This window comes from Pseudophryne corroboree, unplaced genomic scaffold (assembly GCF_028390025.1).
Source record: "Pseudophryne corroboree isolate aPseCor3 unplaced genomic scaffold, aPseCor3.hap2 scaffold_403, whole genome shotgun sequence".
Lineage (NCBI taxonomy): Eukaryota > Metazoa > Chordata > Amphibia > Anura > Myobatrachidae > Pseudophryne > Pseudophryne corroboree.
In genome coordinates, this window is record NW_026970043.1 from 61042 (window position 1) to 78045 (window position 17004).

At 48.2% G+C, this 17004-nt stretch overlaps 20 non-coding genes across 20 annotated transcripts; 3 read left to right on the top strand and 17 right to left on the bottom strand.

Moving 5' to 3' along the window:
* Positions 1 to 3586: 3586 nt before the first annotated feature.
* LOC135024139 (U1 spliceosomal RNA) lies at positions 3587 to 3749 on the bottom strand. The gene has a single exon (XR_010221000.1). It is a non-coding gene; the product is annotated as a U1 spliceosomal RNA (small nuclear RNA).
* Positions 3750 to 3901: 152 nt separating this feature from the next.
* LOC135024023 (U1 spliceosomal RNA) lies at positions 3902 to 4065 on the bottom strand. The gene has a single exon (XR_010220899.1). It is a non-coding gene; the product is annotated as a U1 spliceosomal RNA (small nuclear RNA).
* A 674-nt stretch (positions 4066 to 4739) lies between these two features.
* Positions 4740 to 4902, bottom strand: LOC135024058 (U1 spliceosomal RNA). Its single transcript, XR_010220930.1, has one exon. It is a non-coding gene; the product is annotated as a U1 spliceosomal RNA (small nuclear RNA).
* A 152-nt stretch (positions 4903 to 5054) lies between these two features.
* On the bottom strand, positions 5055 to 5218 carry LOC135024005 (U1 spliceosomal RNA). The gene has a single exon (XR_010220881.1). It is a non-coding gene; the product is annotated as a U1 spliceosomal RNA (small nuclear RNA).
* A 674-nt stretch (positions 5219 to 5892) lies between these two features.
* Positions 5893 to 6055, bottom strand: LOC135024062 (U1 spliceosomal RNA). The gene has a single exon (XR_010220934.1). It is a non-coding gene; the product is annotated as a U1 spliceosomal RNA (small nuclear RNA).
* Positions 6056 to 6207: 152 nt separating this feature from the next.
* Positions 6208 to 6371, bottom strand: LOC135024006 (U1 spliceosomal RNA). Its single transcript, XR_010220882.1, has one exon. It is a non-coding gene; the product is annotated as a U1 spliceosomal RNA (small nuclear RNA).
* A 674-nt stretch (positions 6372 to 7045) lies between these two features.
* On the bottom strand, positions 7046 to 7208 carry LOC135024071 (U1 spliceosomal RNA). Its single transcript, XR_010220943.1, has one exon. It is a non-coding gene; the product is annotated as a U1 spliceosomal RNA (small nuclear RNA).
* Positions 7209 to 7357: 149 nt separating this feature from the next.
* Positions 7358 to 7522, bottom strand: LOC135024081 (U1 spliceosomal RNA). The gene has a single exon (XR_010220952.1). It is a non-coding gene; the product is annotated as a U1 spliceosomal RNA (small nuclear RNA).
* Positions 7523 to 8192: 670 nt separating this feature from the next.
* On the bottom strand, positions 8193 to 8355 carry LOC135024038 (U1 spliceosomal RNA). Its single transcript, XR_010220914.1, has one exon. It is a non-coding gene; the product is annotated as a U1 spliceosomal RNA (small nuclear RNA).
* A 152-nt stretch (positions 8356 to 8507) lies between these two features.
* Positions 8508 to 8671, bottom strand: LOC135023998 (U1 spliceosomal RNA). The gene has a single exon (XR_010220874.1). It is a non-coding gene; the product is annotated as a U1 spliceosomal RNA (small nuclear RNA).
* Positions 8672 to 9643: 972 nt separating this feature from the next.
* On the bottom strand, positions 9644 to 9806 carry LOC135023987 (U1 spliceosomal RNA). The gene has a single exon (XR_010220863.1). It is a non-coding gene; the product is annotated as a U1 spliceosomal RNA (small nuclear RNA).
* A 674-nt stretch (positions 9807 to 10480) lies between these two features.
* LOC135024164 (U1 spliceosomal RNA) lies at positions 10481 to 10643 on the bottom strand. The gene has a single exon (XR_010221018.1). It is a non-coding gene; the product is annotated as a U1 spliceosomal RNA (small nuclear RNA).
* Positions 10644 to 10795: 152 nt separating this feature from the next.
* Positions 10796 to 10959, bottom strand: LOC135024275 (U1 spliceosomal RNA). Its single transcript, XR_010221119.1, has one exon. It is a non-coding gene; the product is annotated as a U1 spliceosomal RNA (small nuclear RNA).
* A 671-nt stretch (positions 10960 to 11630) lies between these two features.
* On the bottom strand, positions 11631 to 11793 carry LOC135024039 (U1 spliceosomal RNA). The gene has a single exon (XR_010220915.1). It is a non-coding gene; the product is annotated as a U1 spliceosomal RNA (small nuclear RNA).
* A 152-nt stretch (positions 11794 to 11945) lies between these two features.
* On the bottom strand, positions 11946 to 12109 carry LOC135024048 (U1 spliceosomal RNA). Its single transcript, XR_010220924.1, has one exon. It is a non-coding gene; the product is annotated as a U1 spliceosomal RNA (small nuclear RNA).
* Positions 12110 to 12783: 674 nt separating this feature from the next.
* LOC135024142 (U1 spliceosomal RNA) lies at positions 12784 to 12946 on the bottom strand. Its single transcript, XR_010221003.1, has one exon. It is a non-coding gene; the product is annotated as a U1 spliceosomal RNA (small nuclear RNA).
* A 152-nt stretch (positions 12947 to 13098) lies between these two features.
* LOC135023966 (U1 spliceosomal RNA) lies at positions 13099 to 13262 on the bottom strand. The gene has a single exon (XR_010220843.1). It is a non-coding gene; the product is annotated as a U1 spliceosomal RNA (small nuclear RNA).
* Positions 13263 to 13406: 144 nt separating this feature from the next.
* Positions 13407 to 13522, top strand: LOC135024222 (U5 spliceosomal RNA). Its single transcript, XR_010221067.1, has one exon. It is a non-coding gene; the product is annotated as a U5 spliceosomal RNA (small nuclear RNA).
* Positions 13523 to 13792: 270 nt separating this feature from the next.
* On the top strand, positions 13793 to 13909 carry LOC135024259 (U5 spliceosomal RNA). The gene has a single exon (XR_010221104.1). It is a non-coding gene; the product is annotated as a U5 spliceosomal RNA (small nuclear RNA).
* Positions 13910 to 14195: 286 nt separating this feature from the next.
* On the top strand, positions 14196 to 14308 carry LOC135024262 (U5 spliceosomal RNA). Its single transcript, XR_010221107.1, has one exon. It is a non-coding gene; the product is annotated as a U5 spliceosomal RNA (small nuclear RNA).
* Positions 14309 to 17004: the final 2696 nt, after the last annotated feature.

A 17004-nucleotide genomic window follows, 5' to 3' on the forward strand; every position in this document is an offset into this window, starting at 1 on the left:
CAAGCAATGGGCACTGCATCCCTTGCAAAGGATACTCGGAAGCTGAAATTCAAATCGGACGAACAGTGCTACCACAGCAAGGCTTCATCATCACCACTGCCCAAGATGATGGATTGCCTCCAGTGATAGTGGGCATGAATGTGTTGCGGAACTGCTGTGAGGAGCTCGTAGCAGCACTCCAAGGAGAGTTTCAAACTGACAAGCTCCAGGAGAAACAAGGCCTTCAACCTGGGATAGCCAAACAAAAGGGAAGAATGATAACAGAATTATCTGTAAGAGAGGAACATGAAAAAAATAAGGCTAGCCAAATAATGATAGAAATGCCCATCTCCAGTGTCCAGATTATCCGAAAGAATGCTTCAATGTTAGGCATGAATAATATAGCATCCAGTTCTAGAAACTGTGAGCAACCTATTCAAGGAACCAGTTTTGACCACCTGCAAGATAAAAGTCAGATGATAAGACACCTCAAAGCCTTACTGAAGATTGGGAAATACCTGACCAAGCGACAAAGGCAAGAATCCTCGCCAGAACTCCTGAAGTTGTTGAGACAGCGAGAAAGGCTGTTTGAAGAGAAAGGACAGTTGGTTCGATGTAGTGTGGATCCTAATACTCATTATAGGATCAGTCAACTTGTAATTCCAAGACAAAGTGCTTGTTATGTGCTTGAAGAATATCACGACAAGTCAGGTCACCCTGGGTGCAAAAGGATGGAAACAAGCATCTGGAAAAAGTTCTTTTGGGTTGAAATGAGGGAAGACATCAAGAGATGGTGCCGAAACTGTCCAACCTGTTCTGTAAGAAGAACCTTGCTGCCTCTTTCTCTCCAGAATCCATTGTCCCAAACCAGCTGTGATACTGAATCCCAAGATGGAATGGAAGAGGCTCATAAAATGTATTTACAGCAGACTAAGGTGGTTTGTCACCGACAAGGAGGCAAGAAGACTAGGGCTTGCAAAACAGAAAACCACCATAGTCAGCTGCAGTTTTGTACAGCATGTCCCAAAGACAGTTTAGAAAGAGTTCAATACTCATCCATGGCAGGGGGGTTGAGGTTTCCTAGACAAACTTTTCAAGACCATATACTGTCCAGATTTCAACCGATTGCTCCAGGAGCATGTGTTAATGTACTATAGCACAAAAGGAATTATACCTATCAGATACTGATGTTAAAAATGTTGATAAATGTTAATGTTTCAGACATAATCTGTGTTCACTAATGAATGTGACTGGATATAGTGAGAAGTTTATATAGGGATAAAACCAAAATGCGTGAGGACACGCATGTTTTGGGGGGGGGGGCACGTGTGATATCCCATAACAACAAGGACATTTTTGACAACAGTGTAGTTGCCTGTGCCATTTTAAATAAAGTTTATTTAAAAGAAAATTGAACAGCAGTTTGAGAAGTCAGTTGGAGCCATGGTGAGGAAAGAGCTGGCGACGCCATTACGCAGAGATGAGCAGCTGAGAGAGGGGAGACAAATAAGCTGAAAATTGCATGAGAGAGTAAGCAGTAGTGCAAAATACAGCAGTGGAAGTGCAGCAATTAACAAGTAAGAACGCCATGACACTCTCAGCCAAGAGAGTGCACAGCAAGTGTCAGAGACAGGAGAGTATAAAGCCTTTATACCAATGCTGACTGGCCTACATCTGAGGGGAAACTGCCTCAGAAACATCTATTGACTGGGTGAGATAAATCCATATTTATACTGAAACCTACTCCACTGCAAAGGACATTATCCTATATTTACTATACCTATGCAGCGATTTACATGGGAAGCAGCTCCAGTTTGTTTTAAACAATCATCTTTACTACACAGAGCTACAATATTTTGTTCACAGCTAAAGGAGACAATAGCTGCATATAACTATGTAACAACATAACCGGGCCCCAACGTGCACATAGAGACTCCCTGCAGTGACACCAATGTTATCTGGGACTTAAATATTGTCTGCATAAATTGATTTCTATTACTAAGCAACATAGTATTAATCTCAGATTTAGTTATATTACCATTTGTGTAATGACTTAAAGTGTATATGGTGTCTGTGTTTAAGTTGCTTGAATCAAATCTTTCCCTTCCCTACTGTAATCAGTTCCTTTTCTGAGTTATGTGGTAAACCATTTATTCTTTCATACAAAGCCCTGCCTGCCTTTCTTTGTGTCTGGGGAAACCTTGCCTCTCTGCCAGGAATAGAGAAGAGCTGCTGCTGAAGGAGGAATAGTCCATCAAGGTATCCCTGACCTGTTCCACATAGTTTACACACTTGTTATACCGGGGTGTTACATTGTGTGTGACTGACCTTAGGAAGAAACCGGAGCCTCCGCTGCAGTGACCCAGCAACCAGGGCACGGGAGTATACAGTGCCGCTGGGAGTGATGAAGCTGCAGTAAAGATGTCTATTAGACCTAGCCTGCTGCAGCCCTTGTAGATTCTCATAAAAAAAGTTCTTCTTTTCTTGTCAAAATTAATAGCTAAGAATAGGCTGCTTGAGGCAGGCCCCTGTTAAGTGGCCTGCTACTGAAGGCAACAACTACAAACTGAGCTCCCTGTTCATGGAAGCGGGGTTATAGAGGAGAATGCGCTGAGCATCTTGGGAACAGTCAAAAGCTTTGAGCCGGTTGGTGCCTCAGATCAAGATCCTACTCTACACCCCAATGTGAATCCTTGTGGAGTCCAGTGTACCCCACAGAAGAAATTAATGTGTCACACCCATTGGCAGCAACCTTAGAATAGCTGCTGACGGGCACAATTGAGAAAGGAAGGGGGGGGGGACATTTGAATCCAGCACATAGATGCAATTCAAATATGTAATTTGAACCTTCCTATTTTAAAATATAATGGATGAACCTCACCCTGTGAGAACAATCTTCATGATATAGAGATCTCATATGCAAAATAAGTATGAGTTGGGATAGGGCTGGGGAGGGTGGCTGCTCGGGCAGCCCCTCCCCCGTCAAGTTAAGGAGATTCAACTGAGGAAGCACAAGGGAACTCTCGTCTGGGGACAACAACTGCAGGGAGACTACATCTTTTCAGATGAACATGGGAGGGCGGAAGGCTGCCTAATACTGAAGCACCATCAAATATCAAACCATATGCAATAACTAGTACAAGCATTCCTGGGGGAAGGTCTGCAGGAGACGAATTTGCATACGGTGATGTCATCCAAGCAGTGGGCCAAAGTTGGCTGGAACCCTCATCTGCATATGAAAAGAGAAAAGGGTTATGCAGGGCATGGCGGCCTTTTGCGGCGCTTGGATGACCCCTAGTTCGCATTAAACACCTCCACCCTCCTTCGGTGTGGGGCTCATGTTGACTATGCCCCAGCCCCTGAAGCATTCAAGCTGATTTCTTGCAGCAGCTGGGCACTGTAACAGCTCCAGAGCTGCTCTGTAAGGCAAATAAAAGGGTGTGGGCCCTGCAGCACTACCTGTAGTTCGCATTGTGCGTTGGAAGGCACAAAGTAATCAGACGGGAGAAGTCAGGATAGTGCGCAAGGGCATAGAAGGGAGCGGCTCAAGAAAAGAGAAGTGGAAACAGACAGCAAACTAGGCTGGAGAGAGACCTGAGACAAAGAGATCTGAATTATACGAGAGCCGACCAGGGGAAACACAAATTATGCAGTCAAGTTTCCCACATTTGGGGAAATCGCAGGGGCAGCACAGCCAGAGTGCAATGGGTGAGCCTTGCCCTGGGAGAAGCACCTTCAAGATCATAGTATCTCACCTGGCAGGTAAGTAGGAGTTGGGCTAGAGCTGGGGAGGGTCGCTGCTCGGGCACCCCCCTGTCAAGTGAAGGAGATCCAACTGAGGCAGCACAATGGAACTCTCGAAAGAAGAACAAGGCTAGAGGAAGATCTGAGACAAAGAAATCTGACTTTTACCAGAGCTGACCAGCGGAAAACACAAACACAGTCCCCCACTACCACAAATAATGCAGGCGAGTTTCCCACATTTGGGGAAATCACAGGGGTCAGCATACCCAGAATGCAATGAATGAACCTCACCCTGGGTGAACAATCTTCATGACCATGGTGTCTCCTATGCAAAATAAGTATGATTTGGGATAGGGCTGGGGAGGGCCGCTGCTCAGGCACATCTCTGTCAAGTAAAGTTAATTCAACTGAGGCAGCACAAGGGAACTCTCATCTGGGGACAACAACTGCAGGGAGAACACATATTTTCAGATGAACATGGGAGGGCAGAAGGCTGCCTAATACTGAAGCACCCCCAAACAACAAACCAAATGCAACAACTAGTGCAAGCATTCCTGGGGGAAGGCCTGCAGCAGATGGATTTGCATATGGTGATGTTATCCAAGCAGTGGGTCAAAGTTGGCTTCAACCCTCATCTGCATATGAAAAGAGAAAAGGGGCGTGCAGGGCATGGCGGCCTTTTGCGGCGCTTGGATGACCCCTAGATCGCATTAAACACCCCCACCCTCCTTTGGTGTGGGGCTCATGTTGGCCATGCCCCATCCCATGAAGCATTCAAGCTGATTTCTTGCAGCAGCTGGGCACTGTAACAGCTCCAGAGCTGCTCTGTAAGGCAAGTAAAAGGGTGTGGGCCCTGCAGCACTACCTGTAGTTTGCATTGTGCATTGGAAGGCACAAAGTAAGCAGACGGGAGGAGAAGTCAGGATAGTGCACAAGGGTATAGAAGGGAGGGGCTCAAGAAAAGAGAAGTGGAAACAGACAGCAAACTAGGCTGGAGAGAGACCTGAGACAAAGAGATCTGAATTATACGAGAGCCGACCAGGGGAAACACAAATTATGCAGTCAAGTTTCCCACATTTGGGGAAATTGCAGGGGCAGCACACCCAGAGTGCAATGGGTGAGCCTTGCCCTGGGAGAAGCACCTTCATGATCATAGTATCTCACCTGGCAGGTAAGTAGGAGTTGGGCTAGAGCTGGGGAGGGTCGCTGCTCGGACACCCCCCTGTCAAGTGAAGGAGATCCAACTGAGGCAGCACAAAGGAACTCTCGAAAGAAGAACAAGGCTAGAGGAAGATCTGAGACAAAGAAATCTGACTTTTACCAGAGCTGACCAGAGGAAAGCACAAACACAGTCCACCACTACCACAAATAATGCAGTCGAGTTTCCCACATTTGGGGAAATCACAGGGGTCAGCATACCCAGAGTGCAATGAATGAACCGCACCCTGGGAGAACAATCTTCATAACAATGGTATCTCCTATGCAAAATAAGTATGATTTGGGATATGGCTGGGGAGGGCCGCTGCTCAGGCACATCTCTGTCAAGTAAAGGAGATTCAACTGAGGCAGCACAAGGGAACTCTCATCTGGGGACAACAACTGCAGGGAGAACACATATTTTCAGATGAACATGGGAGGGCAGAAGGCTGCCTAATACTGAAGCACCCCCAAACAACAAACCAAATGCAACAACTAGTGCAAGCATTCCTGGGGGAAGGCCTGCAGCAGATAGATTTGCATATGGTGATGTCATCCAAGCAGTGGGTCAAAGTTGGCTTCAACCCTCGTCTGCATATGAAAAGAGAAAAGGGGCGTGCAGGGCATGGTGGCCTTTTGCGGCACTTGGCTGACCCCTAGTTTGCATTAAACACCTCCACCCTCCTTCGGTGTGGGGCTCATGTTGGCTATGCCCCAGCCCCTGAAGCATTCAAGCTGATTTCTTGCAGCAGCTGGGCACTGTAACAGCTCCAGAGCTGCTCTGTAAGGCAAGTAAAAGGTTGTGGGCCCTGCAGCACTACCTGTAGTTCGCATTGTGCGTTGGAAGGCACAAAGTAAGCAGAAAGGAGGAGAAGTCAGGATAGTGCGCAAGGGCATAGAAGGGAGCTGCTGAAGAAAAGAGAAGTGGAAACAGACAGCAAACTAGGCTGGAGAGAGACCTGAGACAAAGAGATCTGAATTATACGAGACCTGACCAGGGGAAACACAAATTATGCAGTCAAGTTTCCCACATTTGGGGAAATTGCAGGAGCAGCACACCCAGAGTGCAATGGGTGAGCCTTGCCCTGGGAGAAGCACCTTCATGATCATAGTATCTCACCTGGCAGGTAAGTAGGAGTTGGGCTAGAGCTGGGGAGGGTCGCTGCTCGGGCACCCCCCTGTCAAGTGAAGGAGATCCAACTGAGGCAGCACAAAGGAACTCTCGAAAGAAGAACAAGGCTAGAGGAAGATCTGAGACAAAGAAATCTGACTTTTACCAGAGCTGACCAGAGGAAAGCACAAACACAGTCCACCACTACCACAAATAATGCAGTCGAGTTTCCCACATTTGGGGAAATCACAGGGGTCAGCATACCCAGAGTGCAATGAATGAACCGCACCCTGGGAGAACAATCTTCATAACAATGGTATCTCCTATGCAAAATAAGTATGATTTGGGATATGGCTGGGGAGGGCCGCTGCTCAGGCACATCTCTGTCAAGTAAAGGAGATTCAACTGAGGCAGCACAAGGGAACTCTCATCTGGGGACAACAACTGCAGGGAGAACACATATTTTCAGATGAACATGGGAGGGCAGAAGGCTGCCTAATACTGAAGCACCCCCAAACAACAAACCAAATGCAACAACTAGTGCAAGCATTCCTGGGGGAAGGCCTGCAGCAGATAGATTTGCATATGGTGATGTCATCCAAGCAGTGGGTCAAAGTTGGCTTCAACCCTCGTCTGCATATGAAAAGAGAAAAGGGGCGTGCAGGGCATGGTGGCCTTTTGCGGCACTTGGCTGACCCCTAGTTTGCATTAAACACCTCCACCCTCCTTCGGTGTAGGGCTCATGTTGGCTATGCCCCAGCCCCTGAAGCATTCAAGCTGATTTCTTGCAGCAGCTGGGCACTGTAACAGCTCCAGAGCTGCTCTGTAAGTCAAGTAAAAGGGTGTGGGCCCTGCAGCACTACCTGTAGTTCGCATTGTGCGTTGGAAGGCACAAAGTAAGCAGAAAGGAGGAGAAGTCAGGATAGTGCGCAAGGGCATAGAAGGGAGCGGCTCAAGAAAAGAGAAGTGGAAACAGACAGCAAACTAGGCTGGAGAGAGACCTGAGACAAAGAGATCTGAATTATACGAGACCTGACCAGGGGAAACACAAATTATGCAGTCAAGTTTCCCACATTTGGGGAAATCGCAGGGGCAGCACACCCAGAGTGCAATGGGTGAGCCTTGCCCTGGGAGAAGCACCTTCATGATCATAGTATCTCACCTGGCAGGTAAGTAGGAGTTGGGCTAGAGCTGGGGAGGGTCGCTGCTCGGGCACCCCCCTGTCAAGTGAAGGAGATCCAACTGAGGCAGCACAAGGAAACTCTCGAAAGAAGAACAAGGCTAGAGGAAGATCTGAAACAAAGAAATCTGACTTTTACCAGAGAGCAGAGGAAAACACAAACACAGTCCCCCACTACCAACAAATAAAGCAGTCGCGTTTCCCACATTTGGGGAAATCACAGGGGTCAGCATACCCAGAATGCAATGAATGAACCTCACCCTGGGAGAGTAATCTTCATGACCATGGTATCTCCTATGCAAAATAAGTATGATTTGGGATAGGGCTGGGGAGGGCCGCTGCTCATGCACATCTCTGTCAAGTAAAGGAGATTCAACTGAGGCAGCACAAGGGAACTCTCATCTGGGGACAACAACTGCAGGGAGAACACATATTTTCAGATGAACATGGGAGGGCAGAAGGCTGCCTAATACTGAAGCACCCCCAAACAACAAACCAAATGCAACAACTAGTGCAAGCATTCCTGGGGGAAGTTCTGCAGAAGACGGATTTGCATACGGTGATGTCATCCAAGCAGTGGGTCAAAGTTGGCTTCAACCCTCATCTGCATATGAAAAGAGAAAAGGGGCGTGCAGGGCATGGCGGCCTTTTGCGGTGCTTGGATGACCCCTAGTTCGCATTAAACACCCCACCCTCCTTTGGTGTGGGGCTCATGTTGGCCATGCCCCATCCCCTGAAGCATTCAAGCTGATTTATTGCAGCAGCTGGGCACTGTAACAGCTCCAGAGCTGCTCTGAACGGCAAGTAAAAGGGTGTGGGCCCTGCAGCACTACCTGTAGTTTGCATTGTGCATTGGAAGGCACAAAGTAAGCAGACGGGAGAAGTCAGGATAGTGCGCAAGGGCATAGAAGGGAGCGGCTCAAGAAAAGAGAAGTTGAAACAGACAGCAAACTAGGCTGGAGAGAGACCTGAGACAAAGAGATCTGAATTATACGAGAGCCGACCAGGGGAAACACAAATTATGCAGTCAAGTTTCCCACATTTGGGGAAATCGCAGGAGCAGCACACCCAGAGTGCAATGGGTGAGCCTTGCCCTGGGAGAAGCACCTACATGATCATAGTATCTCACCTGCCAGGTAAGTAGAAGTTGGGCTAGAGCTGGGGAGGGTCGCTGCTCGGGTACCCCCCTGTCAAGTGAAGGAGATCCAACTGAGGCAGCACAAGGGAACTCTCGAAAGAAGAACAAGGCTAAAGGAAGATCTGAGACAAAGAAATCTGACTTTTACCAGAGCTGACCAGAGGAAAGCACAAACACAGTCCCCCACTACCACAAATAAAGCAGTCGAGTTTCCCACATTTGGGGAAATCACAGGGGTCAGCATACCCAGAATGCAATGAATGAACCTCACCGTGGGAGAACAATCTTCATGACCATGGTATCTCCTATGCAAAATAAGTATGATTTGGGATAGGGCTGGGGAGGGCCGCTGCTCAGGCACATCTCTGTCAAGTAAAGGAGATTCAACTGAGGCAGCACAAGGGAACTCTCATCTGGGGACAACAACTGCAGGGAGAACACATATTTTCAGATGAACATGGGAGGGCAGAAGGCTGCCTAATACTGAAGCACCCCCAAACAACAAACCAAATGCAACAACTAGTGCAAGCATTCCTGGGGGAAGGCCTGCAGCAGATGGATTTGCATACGGTGATGTCATCCAAGCAGTGGGTCAAAGTTGGCTTCAACCCTCGTCTGCATATGAAAAGAGAAAAGGGGCGTGCAGGGCATGGCGGCCTTTTGCGGCGCTTGGATGACCCCTAGTTCGCATTAAACACCTCCACCCTCCTTCGGTGTGGGGCTCATGTTGGCTATGCCCCAGCCCCTGAAGCATTCAAGCTGATTTCTTGCAGCAGCTGGGCACTGTAACAGCTCCAGAGCTGCTCTGTACGGCAAGTAAAAGGGTGTGGGCCCTGCAGCACTACCTGTAGTTTGCATTGTGCATTGGAAGGCACAAAGTAAGCAGACAGGAGGAGAAGTCAGGATAGTGCACAAGGGTATAAAAGGGAGGGGCTCATGAAAAAAGAAGTGGAAACAGACAGCAAACTAGGCTGAAGAGAGACCTGAGACAAAGAGATCTGAATTATACGAGAGCCGACCAGGGGAAACACAAATTATGCAGTCAAGCTTCCCACATTTGGGGAAATCAGAGTGCAATGGGTGAGCCTTGCCCTGGGAGAAGCACCTTCATGATCATAGTATCTCACCTGGCAGGTAAGTAGGAGTTGGGCTAGAGCTGGGGAGGGTCGCTGCTCGGGCACCCCTCTGTCAAGTGAAAGAGATCCAACTGAGGCAGCACAAGGAAACTCTCGAAAGAAGAACAAGGCTAGAGGAAGATCTGAGACAAATAAATCTGACTTTTACCAGAGCTGACCAGAGGAAAGCACAAACACAGTCCCCCACTACCACAAATAATGCAGTCGAGTTTCCCACATTTTGGAAATCACAGGGGTCAGCATACCCAGAATGCAATGAATGAACCTCACCCTGGGAGAACAATCTTCATGACCATGGTATCTCCTATGCAAAATAAGTATGATTTGGGATAGGGCTGGGGAGGGCCGCTGCTCAGGCACATCTCTGTCAAGTAAAGGAGATTCAACTGAGGCAGCACAAGGGAACTCTCATCTGGGGACAACAACTGCAGGGAGAACACATATTTTCAGATGAACATGGGAGGGCAGAAGGCTGCCTAATACTGAAGCACCCCCAAACAACAAACCAAATGCAACAACTAGTGCAAGCATTCCTGGGGGAAGGCCTGCAGCAGATGGATTTGCATACGGTGATGTCATCCAAGCAGTGGGTCAAAGTTGGCTTCAACCCTCGTCTGCATATGAAAAGAGAAAAGGGGCGTGCAGGGCATGGCGGCCTTTTGCGGCGCTTAGATGACCCCTAGTTCACATTAAACACCTCCACCCTCCTTCGGTGTGGGGCTCATGTTGGCTGTGCCCCAGCCCCTGAAGCATTCAAGCTGATTTCTTGCAGTAGCTGGGCACTGTAACAGCTCCAGAGCTGCTCTGTACGGCAAGTAAAAGGGTGTGGGCCCTACAGCACTACCTGTAGTTTGCATTGTGCATTGGAAGGCACAAAGTAAGCAGACAGAAGGAGAAGTCAGGATAGTGCACAAGGGTATAAAAGGGAGGGGCTCATGAAAAAAGAAGTGGAAACAGACAGCAAACTAGGCTGGAGAGAGACCTGAGACAAAGAGATCTGAATTATACGAGAGCCGACCAGGGGAAACACAAATTATGCAGTCAAGCTTCCCACATTTGGGGAAATCGCAGGGGCACCACACCCAGAGTGCAATGGGTGAGCCTTGCCCTGGGAGAAGCACCTTCATGATCATAGTATCTCACCTGGCAAGTAAGTAGGAGTTGGGCTAGAGCTGGGGAGGGTCGCTGCTCGGGCACCCCCCTGTCAAGTGAAAGAGATCCAACTGAGGCAGCACAAGGGAACTCTCGAAAGAAGAACAAGGCTAGAGGAAGATCTGAGACAAATAAATCTGACTTTTACCAGAGCTGTCCAGAGGAAAGCACAAACACAGTCCCCCACTACCACAAATAATGCAGTTGAGTTTCCCACATTTGGGGAAATCACAGGGGTCAGCATACCCAGAATGCAATGAATGAACCTCACCCTGGGAGAACAATCTTCATGACCATGGTATCGCCTATGCAAAATAAGTATGATTTGGGATAGGGCTGGGGAGGGCCGCTGCTCAGGCACATCTCTGTCAAGTAAAGGAGATTCAACTGAGGCAGCACAAGGGAACTCTCATCTGGGGACAACAACTGCAGGGAGAACACATATTTTCAGATAAACATGGGAGGGCAGAAGGCAGCCTAATACTGAAGCACCCCCAAACAACAAACCAAATGCAACAACTAGTACAAGCATTCCTGGGGGAAGGCCTGCAGCAGATCGATTTGCATATGGTGATGTCATCCAAGCAGTGGGTCAAAGTTGGCTTCAACCCTCGTCTGCATATGAAAAGAGAAAAGGGGCGTGCAGGGCATGGCGGCCTTTTGCGGCGCTTGGATGACCCCTAGTTCGCATTAAACACCTCCACCCTCCTTCGGTGTGGGGCTCATGTTGGCTATGCCCCAGCCCCTGAAGCATTCAAGCTGATTTCTTGCAGCAGCTGGGCACTGTAACAGCTCCAGAGCTGCTCTGAACGGCAAGTAAAAGGGTGTGGGCCCTGCAGCACTACCTGTAGTTTGCATTGTGCATTGGAAGGCACAAAGTAAGCAGACGGGAGAAGTCAGGATAGTGCGCAAGGGCATAGAAGGGAGCGGCTCAAGAAAAGAGAAGTTGAAACAGACAGCAAACTAGGCTGGAGAGAGACCTGAGACAAAGAGATCTGAATTATACGAGAGCCGACCAGGGGAAACACAAATTATGCAGTCAAGTTTCCCACATTTGGGGAAATCGCAGGAGCAGCACACCCAGAGTGCAATGGGTGAGCCTTGCCCTGGGAGAAGCACCTACATGATCATAGTATCTCACCTGCCAGGTAAGTAGAAGTTGGGCTAGAGCTGGGGAGGGTCGCTGCTCGGGTACCCCCCTGTCAAGTGAAGGAGATTCAACTGAGGCAGCACAAGGGAACTCTCGAAAGAAGAACAAGGCTAGAGGAAGATCTGAGACAAATAAATCTGACTTTTACCAGAGCTGACCAGAGGAAAGCACAAACACAGTCCCCCACTACCACAAATAATGCAGTCGAGTTTCCCACATTTGGGGAAATCACAGGGGTCAGCATACCCAGAATGCAATGAATGAACCTCACCCTGGGAGAACAATCTTCATGACCATGGTATCTCCTATGCAAAATAAGTATGATTTGGGATAGGGCTGGGGAGGGCCGCTGCTCAGGCACATCTCTGTCAAGTAAAGGAGATTCAACTGAGGCAGCACAAGGGAACTCTCATCTGGGGACAACAACTGCAGGGAGAACACATATTTTCAGATGAACATGGGAGGGCAGAAGGCTGCCTAATAATGAAGCACCCCCAAACAACAAACCAAATGCAACAACTAGTGCAAGCATTCCTGGGGGAAGGCCTGCAGCAGATGGATTTGCATACGGTGATGTCATCCAAGCAGTGGGTCAAAGTTGGCTTCAACCCTCGTCTGCATATGAAAAGAGAAAAGGGGCGTGCAGGGCATAGCGGCCTTTTGCGGCGCTTGGATGACCCCTAGTTCGCATTAAACACCTCCACCCTCCTTCGGTGTGGGGCTCATGTTGGCTATGCCCCAGCCCCTGAAGCATTCAAGCTGATTTCTTGCAGCAGCTGGGCACTGTAACAGCTCCAGAGCTGCTCTGTACGGCAAGTAAAAGGGTGTGGGCCCTGCAGCACTACCAGTAGTTTGCATTGTGCATTGGAAGGCACAAAGTAAGCAGACAAGAGGAGAAGTCAGGATAGTGCACAAGGGTATAAAAGGGAGGGGCTCATGAAAAAAGAAGTGGAAACAGACAGCAAACTAGGCTGGAGAGAGACCTGAGACAAAGAGATCTGAATTATACGAGAGCCGACCAGGGGAAACACAAATTATGCAGTCAAGCTTCCCACATTTGGGGAAATCGCAGGGGCACCACACCCAGAGTGCAATGGGTGAGCCTTGCCCTGGGAGAAGCACCTTCATGATCATAGTATCTCACCTGGCAGGTAAGTAGGAGTTGGGCTAGAGCTGGGGAGGGTCGCTACTCGGGCACCCCCCTGTCAAGTGAAAGAGATCCAACTGAGGCAGCACAAGGGAACTCTCGAAAGAAGAACAAGGCTAGAGGAAGATCTGAGACAAATAAATCTGACTTTTACCAGAGCTGACCAGAGGAAAGCACAAACACAGTCCCCCACTACCACAAATAATGCAGTCGAGTTTCCCACATTTGGGGAAATCACAGGGGTCAGCATACCCAGAATGCAATGAATGAACCTCACCCTGGGAGAACAATCTTCATGACCATGGTATCGCCTATGCAAAATAAGTATGATTTGGGATAGGGCTGGGGAGGGCCGCTGCTCAGGCACATCTCTGTCAAGTAAAGGAGATTCAGCTGAGGCAGCACAAGGGAACTCTCATCTGGGGACAACAACTGCAGGGAGAACACATATTTTCATATAAAAATCTTGGTCATGCTCTGGTTTCTCTTCAGAACGAACAAATCTTTCGCCTCTTACTAAAGATTTCCGTGGAGAGGAGCAAAACCGAGTTTTATCTCAATTTTTGCATGCCCCATCTTTTTGGGGTTTCTTTTACCGGTTTAAAGATAGAATGAGTGTGCTTTAATGTAAGCTCATTTGCATAGAAATGACAGTAAATGTTTATTTATGTTCAAACAGAACTTTCTTGACCATGCTACTTGCTTTAAAGATCTGGGAGCACATGGAATACAGTACAAACCATGCTTATAGCAAGGAGAAGCCAGGTGAGAAATCTGCTTTCTTTCAAATTGGGCACTCACTTTGATCTGAATGAGGACTGCTGGCACAGCACTCAGGCGACAGGTGGAATCTTGGTCATGCTCTGGTTTCTCTTCAGAACGAACAAATCTTTCGCCTTTTATTAAAGATTATCCGTGGAGAGGAGCAAAACTGAATTTTATCTCAATTTTTGCATGCCCCATATTATTGGGGTTTCTTTTATCAGTTTAAAGACAGAACGAGTGTGCTTTCTTGTTAGCTTTAATGTAAGTTTATTTGCATAACAATGACAATAAATGTCTGTTTCTTTTCAAGCAGAACTTTCTTGACCATACTAATTGCTTGAAAGATCTGGGAGCACATGGAAAAGAGTACAAACCATGTTTATAGCAAGGGGAAGCCTGGTGAGAAATCTGCTTTCTTTCTTTCAAATTGGGTGCTCACTTTGAGCTGAATGAGGACTGCTGGCATGGCACTCAGGCGACAGGTGGAATCTTGGTCATGCTCTGGTTTCTCTTCAGAACAAACAAATCTTTCGCCTTTTACTAAAGATTTCCGTGGAGAGGAGCAAAACTGAGTTTTATCTCAATTTTTGCATGCCCCATATCATACCTCCCAACTGTCCCGATTTTCGCGGGACAGTCCCGTTTTTTGGGGACTGTCCCGCTGTCCCACCTGCGGGCCGCAGTGTCCCGCGGTGGGGAGGACAATTGGGAGGCTCTGTCTGTCGCTGCCCTGCTTAGCAGAGCAGCGGTGAATAGACGCTGTGCGCATGCGCACAGCGTCTATTCACTGAAGTCAGAGGGAGAGGTGGCATGCCAGCGGCTCACAGAGCGCTGGGCATGCCCGCTCAGTGCCGAAAACGGGGGCGTGACTCGCGATCGCGGGTCCTCCCGCGAAGCCACGCCCCCTTTTACTTAGGCCACACCCTTTTTGGGAGCGCGCGCGACTTCGCCGCGCGTGTGTCCCTCTTTGCGAGCCGACAAAGTTGGGAGGTATGCCCATATTATTGGGGTTTCTTTTATCAGTTTAAAGACAGAACGAGATTGCTTTCTTGTTAGCTTTAATGTAAGTTTATTTGCATAACAATGACAGTAAATGTTTGTTTCTTTTCAAACAGAACTTTCTTGACCATGCTACTTGCTTGAAAGATCTGGGAGCACATGGAAAACAGTACAAACCATGCAGTATCACAAGAGCCTTTATTTGATCTTTCATGAAGATAGAGCAGAATTGAGGACACGTCAACAATTTCTGCCGAAGGTGGTTCATCTTTCCACATGGTGCCTTTGGCCACTGACACCTTCGTTGAGTCAAAGTCTCTGGCTGTGGTCAGAACTTTGAAAATTTATGTCACCAGAACGGTTCAGATTAGGAAAACAGAGGCTCTGTTTGTCCTGTATGCTCCCAACAGGATTGGGTGTCCTGCTTCCATGTAGACCATTATGCGCTGGATCTGTGGTAAGATTCAGCATGCTCATTCCATGGCAGGATTGCCGTTACTGAATTAGGTGAAGACCCATTCTACTAGAAAGGTGGGTTCATCCTGGGCAGCTGGTCGGGGAGTCTCGGCATTGCAACTTTGCCGAGCAGCTATTTAGTAAACACTTTTGCTAAATTTTACAAGTTTGATACCTTGGCCGATGATAACTTCAAGTTGGGTCATTCGGTGCTGCAGAGTCGTACGCACTCTTCCACCCGTTCAAGAGCTTTGGTATAACCCCATGGTTCTTAATGTGACCCCAGCATCCTCTAGGTCGTATGAGAAAATAGGATTTTAATACCTACCGGTAAATCCTTTTCTCTTAGTCTGTAGAGGATGCTGGGCACCCGTCCCAGTCCATACTGTGTCTGCAGTTATTACTTGTGGTTATACACATGTTGTGTTATGGTCTGGTCAGCTTTTTGCTGCAATTGTTCATGCCGTTGGCTTGTGTTCTGTTGAATGCCACGTTCTGCGGCATGCTTAAGGTGTGAGCTGGTAAGATGCTCACCTTAGTTTAACAATAAATCCTTTCCTCGAAATGTCCGTCTCCATGGGCACAGTTCCTATAACTGGAGTCTGGAGGAGGGGCATAGAGGGAGGAGCCAGTTCACACCCTTTGATAGTCTTAAAGTGCCCATGTCTCTTGCGGATCCCGTCTATACCCCATGGTTCTTAATGTGACCCCAGCATCCTCTACGGACTAAGAGAAAAGGATGCCCTTGCGCACTATCCTGACTTCTCCTCCCGTCTGCTTACTTTGTGCCTTCCAACGCACAATGCAAACTACAGGTGGTGCTGCAGGGCCCACACCCTTTTACTTGCCTTACAGAACAGCTCTGGAGCTGTTACAGTGCCCAGCTGCTGCAAGAAATCAGCTTGAATGCTTCAGGGGATGGGGCATGGCCAACATGAGCCCCACACCAAAGGAGGGTGGGGGTGTTTAATGAGAACTAGGGGTCATCCAAGCACTGCAAAAGGCCGCCATGCCCTGCACGCCCCTTTTCTCTTTTCATATGCAGATGAGGGTTCCAGCCAACTTTGGCCCACTGCTTGAATAACATCACTGTATGCAAATCCGTCTGCTGCAGACCTTCCCCCAGGAAGGCTTGTACTAGATGTTGCATATGGTTTGATATTTGATGGTGCTTCAGTATTAGGCAGCCTTCCGCCCTCCCATGTTCATCTGAAAAGATGTGGTCTCCCTGCAGTTGTTGTCCCCAGACGAGAGTTCCCTTGTGCTTCCTCAGTTGAATCTCCTTAACTTGACGGGGGAGGGGCTGCCCGAGCAGCCACCCTCCCCAGCCCTATCCCAACTCATACTTATTTTGCATATGAGATCTCTTGATCATGAAGATTGTTATCACAGGGTGAGGTACATCCATTATATTTTAAAATAGGAAGGTACAAATTACATATTTGAATTGCATTTATGTGCTGGATTCAAATGTCCCCCCCCCCCCTTCCTTTCTCAATTGTGCCCGTCAGCAGCTATTCTAAGGTTGCTGCCAATGGGTGTGACACATTAATTTCTTCTGTGGGGTACACTGGACTCCACAAGGATTCACATTGGGGTGTAGAGTAGGATCTTGATCTGAGGCACCAACCGGCTCAAAGCTTTTGACTGTTCCCAAGATGCTCAGTGCATTCTCCTCTATAACCCCGCTTCCATGAACAGGGAGCTCAGTTTGTAGTTGGTGCCTTCAGTAGCAGGCCACTTAACAGGGGCCTGCCTCAGGCAGCCTATTCTTAGCTATAAATTTTGACAAGAAAAGAAGAACTTGTTTTATGAGAATCTACAAGGGCTGCAGCAGGCTAGGTCTAATA